This window comes from Ips typographus, linkage group LG5, assembly GCF_016097725.1.
Source record: "Ips typographus isolate SLU linkage group LG5, UJ_Ityp_2.0, whole genome shotgun sequence".
In the NCBI taxonomy this organism is placed as follows: domain Eukaryota; kingdom Metazoa; phylum Arthropoda; class Insecta; order Coleoptera; family Curculionidae; genus Ips; species Ips typographus.
In genome coordinates, this window is record NC_138426.1 from 2,511,388 (window position 1) to 2,531,078 (window position 19,691).

The following is a 19,691-nucleotide window of genomic DNA, read 5'->3' on the forward strand; positions in this document are numbered from 1 at the left end:
ACAACGACTACTTAAACCTTTATTAATTCGGTTATTTTAAAAAATTATATATTATTATTATTTTTATTTATTATTTTTTTATTTATTTATTTTTTTTTTTTTCAATTTTTTTCATATTTTTTTTAATTTTTTTTTTACTCTTTTTTAAATAAGTGGCGTAAAACAATATTCTTTAATTTTGAACAGAGAATCAGACAGAATTATTAGAATGTGTTCCGTTTGAAAAGCTAGATTTTCGGCCCTTTTTTAGAACTGATTTTTTTATCACACTGTATTATATATTTTGACGTTTTTCTGCACTCATTCCTAGAACAAACATTGTCTAACATGACAAAACACAAAAACCTTTCCTGATATGAGACCGAAAATATAAAATTTCACATAAAATGGAAAATATCTCAGAAACGGATCTGACATTAATACACGAAATATGTCTAGAATTTGACGTAGAATACAAAAATGAAAAAATATACAGGGCATCCCATTTTGATTAATTCGTTGCTAGTATTTTATGATTTTTACTTTTTTTTAATTAAAAAAGGTTTTTTTAGACTCTCCAATTGTGATAATTCAGGAAGTTAGTGAGTATTGTTAGGCTAGGTTAGGTTAGGTTAATTATTTACAAATTAGTGTACTAAAATCGAGGAATTATGTACAAAATTTTAGTAAGCAGTTTACCCCTCGCATTTAACTGCTTGCACAGAGTCTCGTGCAGGAAAGTACCACTTTCCGCACTTGTTAGGTAAACAACTAATTCGCATGGGTCGCATAAAACATTTTTTTATAAAATCGATTTGTTTGACGACAAAAGCACAGCAAATGTAGCATAATGCAAAAAAGACTTTGTTGCACTAGTGCAAAAAAGTGTACGTTTCTGATTATGATCTCACGATTTTATAAAAAACATTATCAGACTATCCATAAATCACTCAACACAACAACACTCTTCAAAAGTGTTTATTGGAGCAGTTTAGAGTTTTGAATTACTATTAAAAAAGCTCTTAAGCTACAGCTTCAGTACAAATTGTTCAGCTAAAACAATGTACAACTTTGCATTAATACAATCCTGTTTGCTCTACTTTCCGAGAGCAAACTGGCGGCTGATATATCTTTAATGTGATCTTGAAAGCAGCTTCGCACACACGCTAAAGTACACATGTTTCGTTTTTGTGGTTTTTTTTTTCTAATTTATTATTCCAGCTACATCTCAATTATTGTACTTATTTTCTACTGAAAGATTAAAAATCATCTACTAAAACTAGTTGGTAATGAATAGGTAAAGTAAACAGCTGTGACAGGGTTTTGGTGTTTGTAGTAGAATTAGTTATTAAAACGGAAATCCTGTCCATTATTTGGATTTAACTGACCTTTCTTTATGCATGATGTCAGCTGCGGATTCCAGCAAGCTTCAACACTATTTTGCTTGTTAGAAAACCAAATATTTCACTTTTTTTTTCTTCACTTGTTACGATCTCTTTAAACACACCACCAAATAATCCAGCTGCGATTAGTGTCAAACGCGTGTAGTTTTCAAAAGTTGTAAATATCTCAGAAACTTTGTCTTTAAAAATGTTTTTTTATAAATAAAACTAAATTGTTAGTTTATTGAATATCACGGGGAGGATAATCATGATCAAAAGTGGATGTTTCAGGTCGTTTGGTCGACGATACAAACATTTCGTTTTGCGAATAACGTGAACTAAGACCGGACCGAACTAAGCGGCAGTGCGGTTCCGTAACGCCGCATGCACACCTGACTTTGTTCCAAACAGCAGGGGAATACCGCCGACTGTCTCCTGCTGAAACGCTACAGGTAAAATGTTTCACCGTCCTTGTCTGCCCCGTTAACATCGGCATTGCGCAATGCCTAGCTGTATTTCAGTTTTTGTATCTTTCTTTGTCGTTTCAGGCTTACCGAATCTGGCGTGGGACCCGCTAAATGATGCCCTTTTACACACGTTTTCAACGATTTAAACGATGATAGGCGCGAGGAAAATTCGAGCTCAGCTAATAAGATCGAGAACTGGAGACAATTTGGACTCGGTGATAAGGCAAGAGCAAATGGAATTAAATTATGATTTTTTTAATGACATTTTTAAGAAATTTTCTGTCTGATAACTATGAATGAAATACTCAAAATTGTAAAACAATTCAAAAATAAGAACAGCTCTGGTGAAGACGAGGTACCAATTTTCCTGCTTAAAAAAATGTATAAATAAAATATGCTCCCCTCTGCAACATGCACGGTGGTCCAGTTTTATATGTCAATAATTCACCATTCGATAGCCCATCAAAAAATAAGTTAACATACATAGATGTCATTTTCCTGACAAATGCTTCCCAAGGAAAATATACAGTCCATAAAAGTTTAGTTTAAAATAGTATATTTCATTACCAGTACAGAAATGAGGATTTTTCCATTTCTGGACGAGTAATGAACGATATTTTTTATTATACTTAGGTACCTGAAATCAACATAAACAAAAAATATCGCAAAAAATTATTAAGAAAATCGGGAATATTTATTTTTATTTTTAAAACAGTAAAAATGTAAGTACATACAACTCAAATTAACAAAAAAAATACAAGTAGGTAATTCTAAGAAAATTAATTTTGGACAGAACCGTTATTATTAATAGTAATATTTATTGTACAATTCGTATTATTGTTGAAGCTCAATCCCTTTTGCATTTCTTTTTGTTCAACTAAAGACTCTGCTAAAGATGTTGAAGCGGAGTGTTCGTGTGTGCTTTGGTTCTCTTGATTGACTGTTACAGATGTTGTAGTTTCCAAGTTACAAGGGCTAAACAACTTCCGTGATACTTCAATTTTTCTTTGTATGGACTCTTCTATATATCCTTCTGCTACATTGGAAGAAAGCCATCCTCCGTGTCTTTTCAAAGTGAGCAAATCACCGCCGTTTTCCACCAACATGGTTGCCGAAGAGCGCCTTAGCCCATGTCCGGTATATTCTTCGGGATTTTTTAGTTTTAGGTATTTTGCAACAAGTTTTGGAATACCACTGATAGTATGGCACCCAACATGTTGAGCGTAACATCTTTGGTTTCGGTATGCAACAAATAATCTTCTACTCTCCATATGTTTAGGGCGGAGATCTGCGTATTTACGGTAAATTGTACAGGGATCGAATTTGCAATTTTCATTGGTAATGGTAAAACTTCTTGACCTGTGAGTTTTTCCATCTCGTAAGAACACGACAAGGAAACGCCCATTATCTTCCACATCATCTAAACTCAAACGTATTAAATCATCTCTGCGGCATGCACCGAAGATGCCAAACACTAAAATTACTTTTGCTAGTAGATATTCTCCATCTGAAGCTTCACATAAAAATTTGGTTACTTGTTCTGCTGTAAGAAACTTGGATTTCTTTGGTATATATCCTACAGCTTGTCGTTTCAAAAAAGCAATCGTTTTTGGATATTGATGGTGAGTATTTTCTTTTATTGCCAAACAACTCTTTAACATAGAGAATCGACTCCATAAAGTGGAGGATTTCATAGTGTTGGCTTTTTCAGAAAAATATACTAAAAGAATATCGTCACTCACAATTTTGATTCGTTTCTGAGTCCGCCATTCGGTAAAACTGTTATATTCTTGTTCATATCTCAACCTGGATTTCACTGGTAATAAATCTGCACTCACTTCTGCCGCTCGTTGTAAGATATTTTCGGGAATATCCCGATTTTCTTCACAATCTGAATGCATTTTTGCAAAATGTAATAAATACATAAATACTTAATTTTCACTGACAGAAAATAAAATTTGTCATTAATAAATAAATCGTTGCTATAGACACATTACTCGTTTCTTTTTTTTCTTCGGGTTGCCATAGGATATCTAGTATCATGGATATCTATGTTTATTATTAAGCGCACGGAAAGAGGGATCGGGAAAAAATTTCCGTGCGCTATTCCGAAAATGTCATATTTACTGTATTTTATAAACAGTTGAAAATGTAGTATTTTCTGTTAAGTATAATAAAAAATCGGTTACTTGTCATAAATGTCAGACCGCTGGAGCAATATTTTAATCAAATTTATAACAAATATATTTGCAATTAATACTCATTATGTGATATGTTAATGACGTTTGTCGAAACTGTCCAGTGGTGTAAATACAGAAAGATGGTTTTCATGTTTCTGCTTCATTCTCTACGTCACTGTATATTTTTCAAAAATATTTTTTTACTTGTTCAATTTACAAAATAAGTATCTCTTATAAAATTCTGATTTGAAACTTTGTTTACGAGATAATTGAGTTAATACGTTCAAAACAAACCCAACCCAACTTAAAAGTTTTCTTGAAAACAGTGAAAATTCACTTAAAAAACGTCTTTGGACATAGTTTTCATAGTTTCCAAACAAATTGGAAGACTTTAGTTTTAAAAATTGACTTAGAAACCAGTAAATCTACTTTGATACGGTGAAAATTGACTTGAGAGGCTTAAAAATTGTGTTTGTAACCAGTTTTCAGACAAATTGAAAGACTTTAGCTTTGGCAATTGACTTGGAAACTACGAAAATTTACTTGAGAGGCTTAAAAACTGTCTTTGTAGTCGGTCGTTATAGTTTTCAGATAAGTTGAAAAACTTTAGTAGTAAAAATTGACTTGTAGCCATGAAAAACTACTTTATCTAAAATTTTTGACTACAAATTCACACATTTCAACTTTGAAAATTGAAATTGAAATGAAAAGTGACATAAAAAGCTTAAAATTTGCACTTAAAGTAAGTTTTCATAGTTTGAAAATACATTTCAATATTTTAGTCTTGAAAATAGTCTTAAGTACAGAATATTGACATTAGATTCATGAAAATTGACTTGGAGACTAACTTTTCAAGTTTTTTTACTTTGCTTTTCATTTTCATAGAACTCTGGACTATTTTTAGGGCTTTAAAACTGCTTTCAGCTTGAAAAATTAAGTACCTATTAGGGTTATCTTTACCAAGTTTTTGACATAGCAGACTTAAAAAACTATTTTAACATTTTCCATAGGCTTAAACATGCCACTTCACGCTTTGTCAGTTTTAAATTGACTTCTAAACGCTTCACTGTGATTTAAGAGTGAAAAATCTAATTTTAAACTATTTTTATAGTAAAAGTTAAGTCTCAGACTCTTCATTGATGAAAGTAAACAAATTTGGCAATAAAAATTCTACGATATTAGTCTTAAACGCTAATTTTTAGAATTAAATTATTCCAAAATGTTTAATTGAATAAAAAAAAAAGTTTGAATTGAATGATCAGTTTTACACTACCTATAGTCAAAAAAATTGAACGCCAGTAAACATTAGTCCAAAAATCCTGTTTTTTGACTATTGACTAATATTCAGTGTCAAAAATGAACTCGTAAACCTCACAGATGACCAGATTTGAATCCTTTTGAACCATTTTAAAGTAAAAAACACAATAACCCAATTAGACATTTTTGTCAATTTTGAATAACATTACAGACAAGCTAATATATAAATTTGGAGGTTTGTGTCTTCCTTAGGAAACGTTCTTCAGGAAAATGACATAATGCATGTCAACTTATTTTTTGATGGGCTATCGATTGGTGAATTATTGACATTTAAAACTGGACCACCCTGTATAATAAACATGTCCATAAAAAATGGCTTATTTCCTGAAGATCTAAAACATTCCGTAGTTACCCCGATTTTTAAGAAAGGAAACAAAAAAATGATATCAAACTACCGCCCTATCAGTGTCCAATCATCGTTTGTCAAACTATTTGAAAAAGTCATGTACAGGGTGCTGCATTTTCGATGGTTTTACGGAGTACAGAGAAAACGGTAATAGATAGAAAAAAAGTAGCATACGTGTTCTGATCTCTTTTTCTGAGCTGAGATGAGTGGCGAAAAGTGGGCGGCGCAAACTTCTTTTGTTTCAAAGATACGGGGTTTTCGAAAATTGTTAATTTTTGAAGCTCTTCTGTATTTCAGTTGCTCTTAAAGTTATCGAAAAAGGAAGAACGGTTTCCGGTAGAATCCGATGGCGTAGTCAGTTTTTTCTATTCCGTTTAGTTTCTGACATATGACAGTAAGTTACATTTTTTTTTAAATGGAACATCCTATATATTTTTACGTCAGTTAATTCTGTTTATTTTTACCTTTTCAACGGTGTATTACAACATATAAGTTTGTAGAGGTTAATCCTGTTATTTAAAAAAAATACCTTTGCTAAGCTTAAAAAAGGCCAATATCTAAAATACCAAACAAAATCGGAAATCATATAAACTAACACATCAGAAAATTAAATATTTTTAATAAATCTTATTAAAAATCTAAGTTACAAACAGTTCTACCGCCAATTTAATAAGAAAAGTGTCCATTTCTATTTTCTACTATTTTTAAGGTAGAAGTTGAAAAAACTGTTTATAAACGATATGTAACATGTTAATATGAATATAGCCAAATTTTGTTTCGATTGTGGGTATTTTTATACATATTATTTAGCACTTTTTTGTTAAGGAAACGCTTTTTTTCTAATTACCAAGATTAACGTTTACAAACTTATATGTTTTAATACACCGTTGAAAAAGTAAAAATCAACAGAATTAAATGAACTAAAAATATATAGGGTGTTCCATTTAAAAAAATATAACTTACTGTCATATGTCAGAAACTAAACGTAATAGAAAAAAAACTGACTACGCCATTGGATTCTACGTCAAAGCTTCTACCGAAAACCGTTTTTCCTTCTTTGATAACTTTAATAGCAAATGAAATACAGAGGAGGTTCCAAAATGACCAATTATCAAAAGCCATCTTACTGTAAATATGGATAAAACCCAGTGTATCATTTTCAAAACGACTAATAATTTGGTGGTACTTCCAGAAAGCATAACTCTCAAGACTAACACTGTACCTATAAGTAATAATACCAAACTATTGGGGCTGCAGGTAGATGCTGGCCTGACGTACAGTTATCATGAGGCTATCATCGGCATGCTATGCTTTGAGAATTTTAGCTAAACACTGTAGCTTAGACACATTAAGAAATGCTTATTATGGAACAGTGTATTCATTGCTTAAATTCAATATCATATTCTGGGGAAACAGCACTAACATAAGCTAGCTGTTCACTAACCAAAAAGTCGCACTAAGAATAATCACCAAGTCGCCACCGTTAACTACTTGTCGAAATGCATTTAGAAATAATGATCTTCTAACTTTGCCAGCAATATCTATTTTTTAACACACATATTGTTTTTAAAACGAAATCCAAATTTATTTGAACGTTTCTTAGTCAATCACTCACACAACACAAGAGGCAGTCAGAATCAGTACAACCTTCCCCAACACAAGTTAACTTTAACTGAAAAACAGTGTACATATTTTTCAATAAAATGCTTTAATACTTTTACCTAGAAAGCTTCGAGAAACACAAGGTTAGGGTAAGTTTAAAAAGGATTTGTTTAATCTTCGCGTTTTCATCGAACCTTACAATTTTGAGGAGTTCTTTCAAATAGTGCAACGTTATTAGCAATAAGTTAAATATGTATACATGTACCACTGATACTAGATTTTTTTCTTCTTTGACGTGTTTAAATATAATTGCCCTGTAGTTATTTGTTTTAAATAAAAGCTGTTATCTATCTATCTATCTATCTATACAGGGTGCTCCGGTTTTAAATGTCAATAATTCACCACTCGATAACCCATTATAGCTATTTATGCAACAAGGGCGTTAGAGAGAACATAATGTCCTGAATCCAGGAGGGAGGAATCCAGGAGTCTACGGGCCTCGCACCAAATACTCCGAACCCATGGGCTAGTTCCTTAGCGATTCACGCCATAGAAAGGTGTATTCAGTTTAACCTCGACAGGAAATACCGGAACAAGGAAATTGCGATCCTTTCCGATAGCCAAGCAGCCATCAAAGCGTTGAGCTCATCTAACATCAACTCGATGATGGTTCTGGAAAAGCTGAAGAAGAACTGAGATCAAAGCACAAGACTTCCAGGACTGAGGCAGGCCAAAGATCTCCTCGAAAATTTTAACCGAGCATGATCGAAGACACTGATTAACCTCAGCAAAATTAGTCTCAAGGCATTAAGGGGGTTTCTAATGGGTCATTGTCGACTCAGAGAACACCTAAGGAAGCCAGGTCTAGATGAGGACAGTACCTGCAGGTTTTGCGGAGAAGAACCAGAAACACCCCACCACATCTTGCTGAAGTGTTATGTTGAACGCCACAGAAGATTAAACACACTGGGATTACCCCAGCTGGCTGTGGAAGAAATACCTCGAACAGACCCTAAGAAACTGACTCCTCGAACTGACATTATTGACCGGTGATTTGGCTAAATTTGAAAGTTTTAGGTCAATTTATTATCTTTTTATTGTAAATTTCACAAAATTAACAGTTTTACAGTTATTTTGTACGATCTCTACTTAGCTTAAATTAAATTCGGTTAGAATACCCCAAAATTGGCTAATAATTCGATATTTTGATATTATTGACCGTTAATTTGAATTTTCAATCGTTAGTTTGAACTTTTTTGTTACTTTCAAAATTATGACATTATTGACCGGTGATTTGGGTAAATTTAAACATTTTAGGTCAATAAATTATCTTTTTCTTGTAAATTTCACAAAATTAAGAGTTTTACAGTTATTTTGTACGATCTCTACTTAGGTTGAATTAAATTCGGTTAGAATACCCCAAAATTGGCTAATAATTCGAAATTTTGACATTATTGACCGTTCATTTGAATTTTAAATCGTTAGTTTGAACTTTTTTGTTACTTTCAACTGAAAGTTCAAAATTATGACATTATTGACCGGTGATTTGGCTAAAATTGAACGTTTTAGATCAACTTATTATCTTTTTCTTGTAAATTTCACAAAATTAAGAGTTTTACGGTTATTTTGTACGATCTCTACTCAAGATCCTGAAATTCCTAAAGGAACTAAATCTTGAGGGGCTGCTATGAACAAGGAAACCTTGAGATAGCAGAAGAAGATGGGGTACAATAGATCTAATCAGGTCGCAGTACATCTGTCACCATCCACACTTATCATTACCATTCCTATGATAAGGAATACCAAATTTTTATTGCCTGGAAGACAAAAACCGCCATTGGTAATATTAATGAAACTGTTTTAATAGCGTATATCCAGGAGCTGGTAAGTTGGTTTATTTTTATTTCTCACTATGAACCAAGAAGTACTCAATTCTTAGATTTACGCTGATCGTTCATGAAAATATAGATAGACATTTCTCAATTTCAACGTTTGATATAATTTTTGAAGGTAAAGTCAAAAGGATATGTTCTCCAAAGTTTTAGAAAGAGAACAAGTTTCGAAAATTCTGGAAAGTGCTCCTGATGACATTCATCTGTTACATAAGGTAATACTGGTAATCGGTTTATTTGGTGGATAAAGGGATGATTATACTTGTAAAAGTGCCAGAAACTAAAACATTTACTTCAAAAAGTTTTACTACTGTCGATGAGGAAAACATAGGTATAATAAGAAGGTATGCAACACTAAGACCTAAAGGAATAAAAGAGCAAATATTCTTTCTTACATATCGTAAAGGTCGCACTGTACAGGACAGCCAGTGGGTAACAATACGATAGGAAGTGTACCTGCAGCTATAGAAATGTACTTGAAATTGGATCATCCGGAGTCGTACACTAGCTACTGTATGCGGGGCACATCGTCTTCTCTTCTTGTTGGAGCAGGGGCTACATTTAAGACTCTAAAACGACCTGGAAAGTGGAAAAGTTTGACGGTTGCAGAGGGATATATTGCAGAAAGTCTTCAAAAAACAAGATTGCTCAAATGATAGCTAGTTTGGTGTCTTCGCACGGAAATGCAAAAGGAAATTTTTCGATAAAATTAGATCAATATGAGAAAACACTGGAAGAATTCATTTCAAACATATGCGAGACTCAGATTTTCTCATTCTGTGTTGTTGGTTCTGCGTTATTTCCCGGAACATTTGGAAGTTGTAATTTGTATTTTGGAAATAAAGTTTAGTTAGTTTTATTGTATTAATTTGGTTGTTTGTGGTATAAAGTGACTATATTTGAACGTGTGATCATCTAAAGTGAACGATTTACGCAAAAACACGTCATTTGACAGATTTTTTGCTTCTTTCTTCTTTTTGTGCTTAATTTAGTTCTTTCTGCTTATTTGCTGCTATTTTTTGTATGGTTTTAAGTTGAATAGGCTAATTTACAATTGCAATAGCTATATTGAGATATTGAAGGCTTCTGAGAGGCAAAAATACCAATTATCTGTTTCAAAATGGGTATTTACAAATTTAAACTGACCAAATAATTTCTAAATGCTCCGAAGTAGTCTAAAAAGTGTAAAAAACGTTCTAAAACACTATAGAAGCTTAAGAATGCCTTCCAAAAGCTTACAAAATAGTCTAGAAGCTTCCAAAAGCTTTTAGAACAGTCGAAAAGCTTCCAAATTTTATCTATAGAAGCTCTCAAAAGATTTCTAATACAGTCTAAAAGCTTTCGTATGCTTCTAGAGCAGTTTAACAGCTTCCTAAAGTTTCTAGGCTGGTCTACAAGGTTTTAGATGCCTTAAAAGAACAGTCTGGAACCTTCAGTGCTCTTTAAACTGTAAACACTTTCTAAATGCTCCTAAAATAGTCTAAAAAGTCAGTTTTAACTAATTGTGGCATGGAGATCACGAATCTGGTGCCCGTTTTGCTGTAACTGCCGCCATTTAGTCACTGACTTTGAAATTAGGACATTTTTAACAGTTTTAGTAAAATGACACTTTACGTCACATTTCTAACATTAACCTAAACTAACTAGGCAGTTAAAGACAATTTTCAAAAAATTTAGAGGGTAACCCCCTTTAAAAATGTCAAACTCAAACCGTTTTCGAGATATTTAGAAAAATGTCCGAAAAAAAGTAATCAAGTCTGACGCCCTCTAGCGGCCAAACGGGGCAGGTTAGCGATGCCCGCTCAACGTCACGTGATAGCTCTAATCATTAGCCACTTACGATTATTTAATGTGTCTATACGGTACGTTTCAAATAATCAAGTTATTCGCGATTTTTTGGAAAAATGCACCAAAATTTTGTCAAAATGAAGGTTGTTCCTGGCCTACAATACTGACTGAATTCAGGTGGTTTTTAGTAAATATTTCGAAAACGGTTAGATTTACATAAAAACTACAAGAGTGCAAAATTGTTCCTAATGGTCCACTAAACCAAACTACGTAATGTTTCAACTTCAATACAGTTACCTGTATACAGGGTGTGCACAAAATTGTTGGTGGATCATTATTTTTGCTCACCCTGTACACAATTTTTTTAGATACAATTTTTTGCTCTATTCAAGACGATTTGTTTGAGTGGTTGAACCACCCTGAACTCACCCAAAAATAACCAAGCTACAGGGTGTTAAAGTATTGAACTAATTTTCGGTAAAAAGTGCATCAAAGTAGTTTTTGGAACGGTTAGAATTACAAAAAAAAACACTGTAGAAACTCCAAAATGTTTCTCAAGCAGTCGAAAGCATTCCAAAAGCTATTAGAACGCTCTGAAGGCTTCCAAATGATCTTCAACTAGTCTAGAAGCTCTCAAAAAATTTCAAGGCAATCTAAAAGCTTCCGTATGTTTCTAGAACAGTCCATAAGATTTAAAATGCTTTAAATGCAGTCCAAAAACCTTCAATGCTTTTTAAACTCTCTAAAAAGATTTCAAAATCAAACAGAAATAACTCTAAAATGCTTCTAAAGCAGTCGAAAGGCTTCCAAAAGCTTTTAGAGCCGTCTAAAAGCGTCCAAATGTTCTTGATCTAGTCTCGAAGCTCTCAAATGATTTCAAGACGGTCTAAAAGTTTCCGTATGCTGTTAGAGCAGTTTAAAAGGTTCCAAAAGTTTCTAGAACCTTCTACAAGGTTTCAAATGCCTTAAAAGCAGTCCAGAACCTTTAATGCTCCTAAATAAATGTAATAAGATTTCAAAACACTTGAAAAGAAACTCCAAAATGCTTCTAAAGCCGCCGGAAGCTTTTCAAAACCTTCCAAATGCTCCTCAAGTGGTTAAAACAAATTTTGAGAACAGAAATTTTCAAAACTAGTCTAAAATCTTCTGCATTCTTCTAAACTAGTTTATTAAAAGCTTCAATTCTAGAACTTGAATTAAAAAAAAGTAAAAAAAATTGCATCTCTAAAATAATGCTTTTTTACAGATTTTTATGCTTTTTTAAGAAAAATTAATTGGCTTTTTAAGCTCTTTTTTTCACGATTTTAGTGCTTTTTAATCCGGACTCTAGTAATGATGCATAGGGAGATGCATATTCTTATTATTTTCTAATATTTCTTCATGCACTTTATCTAATAGCATAGTGGACATTGTTTTCTACATGACAAACTGTACAAAGGGCGAATTGTCTGAATAAAATTTTTAAAATGGACACTTTTTCTCTTAATTTCATAGTGTCAACAAACGAGTTAATAATCCTACTTTTATTTTTGTTTCTCTTATTTGATAAGTTCTTAGCTTTTTCTTTGTTAGTTTCTAATTGAGTTTCATTTTCCTTGTCGAGGGACAGGTGAATTTAATGCCAAGGATGTGGAAGAAGTTGCTGAAGACAGTGAAAGCGTACTGTTAACAGATGCAGATGAAGATGCCTTAGAAGCTTTGAAATTCGAGCCTCGTCCTTCTAGACTTTCCTACAAAAAAAAAAACATAATTTAAAACACTTAAGAGTAAGTTTACTCTGATTGGAATATTTGGATCATTAAAGATTAGAGTTTCAGTCGTTCCAACTTCCATATCATCCATTAAACATTGATGTTGGCAAAATTTCTTTGGATTTCCTGATTAGGAGGTAGAGTATAGAGTATCTTCTGACACAGATTGGGGTCTACAACATCTGTTTCTGAAGGCAAACACAAAATATAAACTGAAAAGTTTGCGGTTACAGATGGGCAGAACCAAGCAACACCTTACAAGTGATATTGTACTAATACATGAATTTGCAGTCTTCCTAAAGCTGTATTTTTAATAATAGAATTGCAAAATTTGCATTTGGCTGATTTGCATAAGATTGATACCTTTGTAGGGAACAAAGAAATAAATAAATTCTGATAACTAAGACGCTAATTATTAAAGAAGTTAGCTTGTTGAAGAAGAAGAAGAAAAACACTCTGTCACTACACTTATAAGTATTGTGAACGAGAAAAAGAGTTAAAATGTGGAACATGCGGACAAAACATACACAAAAATCTTACTGACGTATTATGTGTGCATAATGTATTATAGTCGCAGTGAAACTAGACATAATGCAACAAATTGTACGGGAAAATTTCCCAAATAATGAAACTCGTGGCTTGCATACCATTTGCAATTAACCAGGGAGTGTTACGTGCTATAGAAGTAATATGAACAATGAAACGGACAATATTCCAGCTCGACATGCATATGAGTGCTTTTAATAAAAAATCTGACTATTTCCCGTGGTGGAGTTCACTTCTCATTTAACTATTGATTAGAGTTTTATAAAGCTAGTTAGTAGAGTAAATTTCCGTAGAAAGCATCAAATCCAAATGTTCTGGAACGGTCTACGTTTTGCCACAAGGTGAAAGCTGCAAAGATGGAACTTTGGTAAGGTTGAAAAGTCTATCTCTTGTATTTTGTGTTAGTTATTAGATATTTTAGTACCAGTGACACTCACCATAGATTTTTAAATAAATCGGTAAAGATTTTAATAAATTTTAGGTTCTTCCAAAATTGCTAGGTTTAATTTTTGACTAAAGTTCAAGAGTTCTACAGACTGCGCATTAGCGTTACTTATTTCACTTTCCCCATTTAAGAAGTAAGTAATTGACTTGTATAACTCTACACTGTATGCAAATTTTAAAAAAGGCGTCACAAAGGAACTAGCTCTATCCGTATTAATGAACATAAAGGGAGCATTTGACAATAACTTTCACGAATCCATAACCAGAGCTGTAAGCCGGATTTATAAACTCTGTTGCTCCCGTATTCGTTGTTTGCAACAAAAAGTCATCAATTTTTGCTTGCTGTAGGTAAATATTAGTTACTGTAGAAGAATAAGCTCTTAGTAATTCTGCTTAAGGCTAAGATATATGGAACGGGTGATTTCCAAAGATATTGTCAAACAAACTTTTAAAGGGGTAAGTTTAGGTACTTTTGATTCTACTAATAAAATCGCACCTCTAAATCATCACCAAACTGAGATGGATTAGCCTGAAGCCAGGCATATGAACGTTCTTTAAAGAAAAAATGACCGCAAGAGGGCCAGTCAGTCGAGATCAACCTGTTTAATTTTTTTTTCTAAATCCTAACCCTATTTCTAACGGAAACAATTGTTTTGGTTGTACTTTCTGTCCTATTTTGTGCATCGAATTTTTGTTTCCTTAACCTGTTTTTTTAAAAACATGGGAAAAGCTGGTTGTGTGATTCCTGGTTGCAAACCAGACAGTGGTGGTAGCCGCTTTACGTTTCCCAACCTTTTGCTCAGTGGAAAAGGATTTTGATCCCTTTGTGGATCTGGACAATGCGAACAGATATAGAAGAGTGTAACACACATAAGTTTAGTCGTTGTTAGAAGGGCGCAAATTAAGGTATTTTCTCAATATTTATACGACAAACCTAATTTAGGTTTGACGTTTTTTAGAGTTTGTCACAAAAGAGTTTGGCACTTAGGATATCCACATCCAGTAATTGCAACTTTTAGTGGAAGTAATTATTATACATTATATTATTATTATTATTAATTATGTTTAGTTAACTGGCTGACCTTATCAAGTATGAGTACATTTTTTAATTAAAACAAGAATGTTAGTCAAGATGTCAATATAATATTGCAGTATCCTTTGATATCTTTATTTATTTCCTGTTATTGCTACATATATGACAGACATTTTGCAGCTGAAGATATTGTAATGAAAGGAAGTAGGAAAAAGTTGGTTAGACAGGGAGCAATCCCATCATCATTATTCCTCTAACCAAGTACCTTAGTTCAAAACCCACAGTCTTCATATGATATGGGTCTAGAACATCCACCATTCAGTCTGAAATTTGTGGTATGTATGTATATTATCAAATACAGTCACATTCTCAGTCAAGTCACAGTAAATGTGAAAAAAATAATTTATGTGGAATAAAGAAAATGACAATTTTACTCTAGAAATTTAATAATTTAGTTTATCTACTCCTAGCATGGTAATCATTCATTACATAGCTCATTTTGAGTTACGTAATGAGCGATTTTACCGCACTAGTGCGATAATAATCGATTTTATCGCACTAGTGCGATAAAACAACTTTAAATGAAAATTTCTGCTGTAATTGTTTATTGAATTTAAACATAACTTATACATTTTTTCATATCGCCTTTGACTTGGCAGGCAACAAGCCAGATACCACGTTTGCGGCAGCTTCTTCAATATCTGACGGAAGTTCTTCAGACATGTTCATAACGAAATGCACTTTTAAAAATTTGTGACTGACACTGTTAAATTGTCGCTTAAGTAATATGTGGAAACAAATGGCCACCATAGCAACAACACCAAAACAGTACAGCGTAGATGACAAAATTTAAGGGTAACAAATAACTACCCGTAGCAAGCATATACGAGACGTTCCTAAATAGTTCACATTGCACAAAATATGAATTTTCTTCTTACTTTACGCTGCTTCTGATGGTCGTAGATAAAATGTTGTACATCACCCGTGGGTATGGCAAATTAACGTACTCGTGTGATCACCACAACTCGGTCTACGACCTCGTCGTGGCAACACTCCCACTCGTGACTATAAAAATGCTCATACCCCACTAGTAATGTAAATAACTATTTTCTGTTTAAATATTAGTTTTTTTGATTTGATTTTTGGTTTTTATTTATGTCTACCTTATTTGAAGAGATATCCCAAAACCGAAACAACATTTTTATTGCCACTTTTTATCAGCTTTACGATGACGGTTTCACATTTGCCGCCCGACGTTTCGTCTGTCGACCGTCATCATCAACTTTCTTTTTTGCTATGGACGCCATATTGGATTTTTACACACCAAATACAGAATTTTATTCTAAATTCAGTAATGTATGACAACAACTTATGATTTGCTTCATCAATTCTTCAAAAATTCATCCACTTATAAAAATCATCTTCAACTGCCTTTATTAGATTAGGATAATGATAGATACGTGAGGTAAAGTGTCATTTGTCTTCTTCTTCTTCTTATTCATATTTAAGATCTCGCGTTCTGTCTGTTAGTTTTGCAGGTTCCTCTGGATCACTTCCTGGGAGGTGGACTGCCAGCTGTCTTTCCATCTCTTAGGTGGTCTTCCGGGTGCTCTTTTCCCTATTGGTTTCCCTTCAAGGGGCCTATTCTTGAACGCAGGGAGTAGAATTGCCAAGGGAAGTGTTGATAGAATGTGACAGAAGAAGCTGACAATAGCGGGTTCCTGTCACATTCTACATGTCTTTCTCTTGATAATTCCCTTCCCTCGTTTCAAGAATACGCACCCAAGTGTGATGCGTGGCAGTCTTCCCTCTTCCATTCTTCTCACGTGAGCGTACCAATATCTTTTTCTTTGTCTCTCCCATCTTACGATGTCTTGCACCCCACATTCTTCCCTAATGTCAGTGTTCCTAATTCGGTCTATTCTTGTTTTCCCATTATAGTCCTGAGCGTTTTCATTTCGGCTACTCGAAGCATTCTTTTCGTTTTGTTGGTTTCTTCTCTGGTTTCTATTCCGTATGTCATGATTAGCCTGAAGTCTTATAGATCCTGACCTTGCTATCCTTTTGCATGAATTCGTTCGCCCATATTATCTGCCTTAAGCAGCCCGACATGGCAGACGCTTTGTTGATCTGGCTTCTTAGGCCACCGGATTCGTGTTCTTCATGCCAAAATTAGTAAAAATGGCCACTTTGACAGGTTTATTTCTATGCTTTAGATACTATGCTTTCCCTCAAGTTTCCCTTTCAGTATTAGCTGCAGGATATCAAAATATGTGGCCAAGACACACAACCTTTCTCGCCTCACTATTGTTAGAAGGTCTCAGTCATCATCGAAGCTACAGTTGAGAGCCTCTTTAAGCTTCTTTATTTGTCACATTTAAAACCCTTACCTGTCTGTTACATTGTTACGTCCTATTTTGGATTGATTTTCCGCACACTACAACAACACATTGTTTGGGACACTTTTTTGCAAACCATACCAAATCAAAAAGTTTTTCCACGTATAGGAGCCCTTTATCCAACATACCTCACTTTTGCCCTCATCTGGATGTAAACCCAACAACACATCCGCAGTTGAAAACAGCATCGCCTGACTTATTAAGTTAGACAAGTGCCTCTTTAGTCAACAAACACCAAACTTTTCTTTATCCCCAAGGAACTCAAAAATGAACATTAATTTTTTATCTGACACTCTGGCACTCGTCCTAATAAACGATGGAAGCACGGAGCGGCAGGGCGTTCTGAAATGGTTTTCTTGTCTCCCAAGTGGCCTAAATATTTACGTTTTTTCTTTCTGTTTGGAAAGATGCGCCGTTTTGTTCGCAAATAGTGATATTAAAACGTTAACTTAGTTTGAAACGGTTTTTCCACATTTATTCAGATTTTTCATACATTTTGAGTTAATAGTTATTAACAGAAAGTACGAATGATTATTGCAAAAAAAATTTAAGGACATATTTCATTTTCCGCACAAGTTACTTCTTACTGGCAGTAAAAAGACATTTTACATTAACATTGTTCCCATATTCTATACTAAGTCCTAATTTAATTTATATACCATTATTATAAATAATTCCATCTTTAACAATAAAAAATTAGATTGTTTAGTTATTCCTCAGTTTTTCAAGTTATTATAGTCATGACTCTTATCAAAAAAATATAACACCGATTATACTTTTAATTTTGACAATTGTCAAAAAGTTTGAAACAGTAAAAAAAATGATATCTGCTTTGAAATGTTACCCGGCAATAGATCATAAATAATTTAGAAATTAAAATGAAATGACAAAAAGTTACGTTAAGATTTACGACAGTTGTCACGTTACTGTCTAGCCAAATTATCCTCTAAAGCCACGTGATATCTGTCATTTATGACAAAACTGTCAACATTTGAAAGAATTACTGTTTAACACAGTTTTCGAAACAAGACGTGTTTGTAAGGTTTATGACAGTTATTTTGACAATTATCACGTGATTGTCTTGCTAAATAGTGTTCTACTATCACGTGACAACTGTCACTAATGTCAAAACTGTCAAACTGTGCTCAAAAGTTGCAAAAGTCAGTGTTTAGAAAAGTTTTCTTGCAGTATTTCATATAAAACGTGTTTCTAAGATATACGACAGTTATTATAATAATTGTCACGTGACTGCCTAGCTACATAATCATCCAAAACCACGTGATATCTGTCACTAATGTCAAAATTTTCAAAATTTGACTATAATTTTCAAGAATTACTGTTTAGCACAATTTTCGAAACAAGACGGGTTTCTGACATTTATGACAGTTGTTACGTCACAGCTTAGCTAAATAATCCACTAAAACCACGTGATATCTGTCACTAATGTCAAAACTGTCAAAATTTGACTAGAATTTTAAAGAACTACGGTTTGACACAGTTTTCGAAACAAGACGGGTTTCTGAGATTTATGACACTTATTTTGACAATTGTCAAGTGACTGTCTAGTTAAGCTGCCTAGCTAAATTATCCTTTAAAACCACGTGATACCTCATGCTAAAAATGTTAAAATTTGACTAGTCATATTTTCAAAAATCAGGGTTTTGATACAGTTTTCGAAACAAGACGGGTTTCTGAGATTTATGACAGGTATTTTGACTATTGTCACGTGACCGTCTAGCTAAATAGTGTTATAAAATCACGAGACAACTTTCACTAACGTCAAAACTGTCAAACTAAAATAACGTAATATCTGTCACTAATGATAAAAATGTTAAAATTTGACTAGATAGATTTTCAGGAATTAGAGTTTCAACGCAGTTTTCGAAACATATGACGTGATTCTGAGGTTTATGACAGTTATTTTGACAATTATCACGTGACCAGATAGCTAAGTAGTGTTCTAAAATCACGAGACAACTGTCACTAACGTCAAAACTGTCAAACTGTACTCAAAAGTTGCAAAAATCGGGGTTTAGAAAAGTTTTCTTGCAGTATTTGATAATAAAACGTGTTTTTGAGAGTTACGACAGTTATTTTGACAATTGTCACGTGACCGTCTAGCTAAGCTGCCTAGCTAAATTATCCTTTAAAACCACGTGATATCTCATGCTAAAAATGTTAAAATTTGACTAGTCAGATTTTCAAAAATTAGTGTTTTAACACAGTTTTCAAAACATGACGTGATTCTGAGATTTATGACAGTTATTTTGACAATTGTCACGTGACCGTCTAGCTAAATAGTGTTTTAAAATTACGTGAGAACTGTCACTAAAATCAAAACTGTCAAACTGTGCTCAAAAGTTGCAAAAATCAGGATTTAGAAAAGTTTTCTTGCAGTATTTGATATAAAACGTGTTTCTGAGATTTATGACAGTTATTTTGACAATTGTCACGTGGCCGTCTAGCTAAATACTGTTCTACAATCACGTGACAACTGTTATTAACGTCAAAACTGTCAAACTATAGTCTAAAGTTGCAAAAATCAGGGTTTAGGAACGTTTTCTT